The sequence below is a fragment of the Dreissena polymorpha genome, chromosome 2 (assembly GCF_020536995.1).
Source record: "Dreissena polymorpha isolate Duluth1 chromosome 2, UMN_Dpol_1.0, whole genome shotgun sequence".
In the NCBI taxonomy this organism is placed as follows: Eukaryota; Metazoa; Mollusca; class Bivalvia; order Myida; family Dreissenidae; genus Dreissena; species Dreissena polymorpha.
In genome coordinates, this window is record NC_068356.1 from 110,230,828 (window position 1) to 110,236,800 (window position 5,973).

The window sequence follows — 5,973 nt, forward strand, 5'->3', positions numbered from 1 at the left end:
TTATGTATTTGAAGTGCTATTTTTCCTTTCGCTAAAAGGTAATATTTCGTAAAAGAAAACTCTGAACATTTATTTTGTATACACGTTTAACACAAGTGATTATTTCAATCTATGACAATTTTGTCCTCCAAACATGGCATAACGTCGACCTGAAGCATACTGTAATTACGCTTTGTGCTATATAATTATCGGACGCAACCTGTTAATTAGGAAATATTTGTATCGACAAAGTAATTGCGAAGCAAAACGATCCAAGGGATGAATTAACCGATAAGGAATATTGGAATATTTAACGTTTAGCGGCTGCATGGCAACAGAATGCAGTTCATTCTGTAAACGAGAAGTTCATTTACAAAATACCGCCATCATATTTCTGACAATGTTTCTTGTAAAGTATTCGAAATCGTATTGTGTTTCCTTATTAACGTTTATAACGTATATTCATTTCATACAAGCGCTATTCTAATTGTTTACACAATATTATAATGGACGTATTTATAATTGTTCCAGGCCATAATTGTTATGGGCTCGCTTTATTGCCGAATTAAGACAAGTTTACAGCTGTGTTCTTTCTTAAAATACAATTTGTAAAGAGGATAAAATGTTTTAACGTACTGTAGTTCCTCTATATTGGGAAGCGAATCGTATATATTAATATAAGTGTTCTGATAGAGAGCTATGGCACAGTAATTATGAATGCAGTGTGAAAACACTATACTTTTTGGGCAACCCTTTAAAGGACATGCCGCAACTATCAATGTATTAAATAATTTAATAGTGCATTCAAATATATGAATGCCTCAAAATTAGTTATTTAAAAAAGTATCAAAATAATAATATTTTTTTTTTGAGATACTGTTTTCATTTACGATACTTATCTCCCAATTTTAAACTATGCAGCTAATATTTTTGTACATGCAATTATCAATAATTCAAAATAGTATTTTGCAACAAATACCTGAATGTAAATAACTTTTTCCAACTCTAAAGGAACACTATTTGTGTAATTTATCCTTTGAAAACATTTTGTTAGTGTTATCCATCCTCTATTGGCATATTATAACTGAAATTTTATAAGTTCTAATATGTACTAATTATTGTTGACCGTATAAACAATACTGTTTAAATCCATACTTTATTCCGCAAACGCACATGTCCTTGTAAACTAACGACACTGGAACACTAACAGCGTTTGAACTGCTCGGCGTCTTGCTCTTGCGATTGTTAAGCAAAAATATCGATATCCACACACTACTCCTTTTAGAGCCGATACTCGGTACTAGCGACTCTCAATTTACTAAATAGCTTAGTTATACATTGCGCACTAGCTATATCAAGACGATAAATAGCATACCGTTTTGCTTACAGTTCCAAGAAAATCCAATGCAATTCATGTTTCTACGCACACTTTTAGTATGCGTTTGTGTTTCATATTCTTGTTCGTGTCACAAGGTTTGCTTATTATTGGCAATTGATGAGAGGAGCGTCCAGTTGCTGTAAAAGTTTATGTTGCGGAACATATTTTCATGACCATGGCCATGGACATACTTAACACGTGATATATGGTTTATATAGGTATATTCAAATGAATTAATTTGCTGGGACATTACAAAATACACTTTTTACACCATTTAAATTGCGCCTTAGTAATGTATATATATGTCAGACTTTACGGAAATTAAGTAAAATGGTCAAATATCTAAGTCCTAATTCGCTTAAACTCAACGTGTGTTAACTTAAAAGTTTTTCCGGACACTTTACTTATTATTGTTATCGAATTAATTTTGATTTTTTTTTAAAAATTCAGTTGAATATAATTAAGGAAAAACTATTATGACGCGATGGGGTTTTACTAGGAAAAAAGACGATAGGACCTAGCTTTTTCTGTTTTGTACATAGTGTGTGTGATCAAAAACTCGACACAAAACACAAATACGCGAACAAAAAAACACTAAACATTTGATCACTGTGTAAATGACATCATCCAGATATGTGCTAAAAATGTCCTTAATGAGTGTGGTGAGGAATTGCGGTAGACTGCGCGCCGTGATAGCTAACTGGTTTATATATTTCAGTCATTATTCGTAAGAATAATTGTTGTGAATATTCTATATGCATTTTAATATTTTGACATAATTCCACACTGGTACACCGGGGTAATTGAACAAATAATCTTGCGAACATTTATATCTGTTTATTTAGTATACAAATAATATAAACTATTGCGACTTTCCTTTTCATATTCACTCATAATCAAATGTAATATATTACACTTTAAATGACCCCAATTGTTTGTTTCAGTCGATATTCCAATGAAATGAATTTAACTAAGGCTTCGTTTCAGTGTGAACTACAATGCCATGTGCGCATAAATCAACTTGAGTCTTGACAGTTATCAGTTGGCCTTGTGTATACTTTAGTCCGTAGAATGTGAGCAAACGAAACGTATTTCATGAATTTAAATTTCTTTTTACGAATGTTAAAATTTCACAACAGGCCCCAATATATTAAAATTCGCTCATTTTAATATGATCATCTATAAAAGCCGACCAAACGGCTAAACACATCCTCAAGACATGCACAACCGACCTAAACCTATGAGAATATATATGGCCAGAGCCTTTGATACTTTTTAACTTATTTAAACTTGTTCATTACACCATCTATAATAAAGAGCCGGGGAAAAGAATTTTATAATGTTATATATCTTTGTAGTTTCAATATAACCTCATAATGCGCCGGCATTATGGAAGCATTTCTTTTTGGTTGCGTTATTGAACTGATTCCTTCAGTTCGCTTAAACCAATCGTCCGACGCGGGAAGCTTAGCATTGTCTGTTTTCGATATGTTATAAATGAACGTGATGATTTGTTATTGCAGCCAGAGCGTGAGATGTTTTTTCGTGTCGCCGTAAAAATAGAAAAGACGTAGTACGGACCGAGAAAACTTAGTTATGATTTTGAATTCATTTGTCGGGGAAATTGATTCAAGTTGTAGGTTTCCAGAATACGATTCTCTTTAGACCATTCGAGTTTTGTTATAACGCGTGATTATCATGGTCCGTAAGAAGTTTACATCCACTTAAAACAACAGTGTTCGTTCTTAATTATTAGACGGCAATAAATAATTCAACGAATGGGAGTAATTTCCTTTATTTGTCTCGAGTAAATCTTAAAACAGCGACAATTCCATAAAATCACAATTAATATTATTTTTCAAATTGTGCAGCAAAAGAGGTATTTAAAATTAGTAAGTTTATCTATTGCATGAAAACGCTATACATTATTTGAATCATCTATGTTTTCCTGCTCAATTTATCTGCGTAGTAGTATTGGCTTTGCTTTATGGCTTACGTAGATTTAGATGTTAAGATTAGATAGGAAGCTGTTGCAAAATATAGCATACTGTTAATAATGCTCAACCAGAAAAACCGACGATTTGGTCAGTTATTGGATTATATCGTTAAAACCGAGATTACATGTCCTAAATTTGACCTGTTGTTTCCTGTCAATTAAGAACTGTGTGGTCCAGTTATGAATGTTTATTTAAGTGGTTAAATGTCGAATATTCCAATCTATAGCTGGACAAGCATCGTTTCGTAAATATAAATATTACATGATGTATTATTATTTGCTTTTCCTAATGATTCTATATTATTTTGACTGTATTACACTTCATACGACGCCATTAAAAAGTGTGCAATTACGCAAAAGTACTGTATGACATTTTTTGCAAAAAATAACCATTCAATTATAGACAATGGGTCTTTTGAATCTTTTAAATGAAACGAGAATTAATTATTGCGACAAGTAAAATATTCAGGGAATAAAGCATGCGTCTCCGTAACATTTTTACACAAATGTTATACAAACGGGACCGTTAAACATGCACTAGTTTAATTACAAAGTGGCGTGTCGTATTTTACACAAAATATCCATTTACCTTTAACATCCAATTAACGGATGTCACATATAAAGATACTAAAGAACACGAATAATGATTAAGAAAAAACTCGTTACACGCGAACGAAAGTTAACTATGACAACTATTCAAGTCCTGGTTAAAGTATTTTGGTTTATACTCGTTATAATTTTAGCAAAACGGTTTATCGTTTCACAACAAAATACAATTTTGATGCTCTGATTTGTATCAAACAGAATAAATGAGTACCGGTAAGTTAATGATTATCGAATTGAATTGTTGTCTGTTTTATTAAAACTAAATTTGAATTCTTAAAACCGCGGTTTAAACCCCAGTTGCTGTGAATTGACTGTTCTAAAGACGATGACCCCCAGTTTACTCACATAAGAAGGTGGTCGCCTTCCAAATATATGAGTATTACCTTATTAAACAATAAGTTCCATAAACGTCACCGTTGGTCGTTTTTTTACATGTGTCCCTCGTCAAATAACGTTGTATGTGTTTTATAATGCATTTGGTGATGTTGGGTGATTTTATGGGCGGGAGTCCACAGCTGATTAGATTAGATGATATAGCTGTTACTTAAAAGCTAAGGACTACACTTTGATTGGCTGTTCTTTCTTCGCACATGTCTCTTGTTTTGATTTTTATCAAATAAGCGTAGTTTTACGCACATCATCGGATACCGTTTTGACGTATTGTGAATGTACGAAAAAGGCTATACTTCAATTTTAAATCCGTTAGTTCAGAGTCATCTTGATCAGCCGTTGTGTCCATTCGGTCGACGATTCATTGCTTATAGAAGTCGGAGTTCCTGACTGTTTAATTGGCTCTCTTTTAACTTCTGTATGAATTATCGGCTTATCTATGATAATGGCTTCATGAACAGATCAATGGCTGTTCACCGGGTCAATAATTCGGTATTGTTTAGTGTCCTGAGACATACAGCGCACTTTTTATTGTTGAATAGATATCATTTTTTCAAGACCAAATAAAGCATATGTTTTTGATTTTAATAGAATACTTGCGATCGCATTTCAATTACAAATAAACCCATTGAACATTCTTTCTTCCATCAAATGAAATTGTTTTTTGATGCCAGTGAATTATATCATACGATGCAATAAACAGTATAATAGTGACTTCATTTACCGCTTCACTATTGAACGGCCGACATAACGTGGTCCAGAGACGTTCTTCTACGAGTTGTTTCGGCGAAGAAATATTTATTCCATGTTCATAAGTACGTTTTGCTTTGTTTGAGTAAATATTGAATGATTAAGTGTTCTGTTCTTTCCTATTGACATAATAAATTGTAAAAAGACTCTATCTTTTAATAGTTTAAAGAATGTTTCTATCTTTCGGAATGGCAAATTGCGACATTAACTGTTAATAATTCCCCTTTATTGCCACTTTTTATTAGTTGTCTGAAAAATAGTGTCCTTATTGTGTGCATGCCATTACGCGTAAAATATATCACATTATTAACCGCGAGTATGTGCATGTGTAATGTGTGTGCAAAGATGTCCATAATTCGTCATTTACATTTTACCAATTAAATTTAAATTTCATATAAAAACACAATTTTCAGGGGAAATAAATGATGAAGTTATACTTCAGTGCATTGACATTTGTCAACGGTTTATCATCCAATCCTGTGTTTGCCTGAATATGACAAAGTTATAGAATAATATCCTAAAATAATCCATATGGGGTAACTACGATCTCATTATATTGTCTCTGACATTGGACCAATTAAACTAAGCTGTCACTTGCCGTGGTCTGTAAACTAAACTTAAGTCACTAATTGGAACACTTATTGTGTGTGCATGTGGACTTGCGTTGTTGATTTGATATACGTGTATTTATCGGAAAATAATCACATCTGTTGTCAATTCACACTAAATAGAACCCTAATTGTGTGCGCATTTTGATTTGCGTTGACGACTGGCTAGATATATTCCAGAGAAATAAAAACAATGTTTACTATTGAGTTTCTCATCATGTCATGAACAAAGACCGTAATGAGAAGATGCATGCGAGTCTTAAACG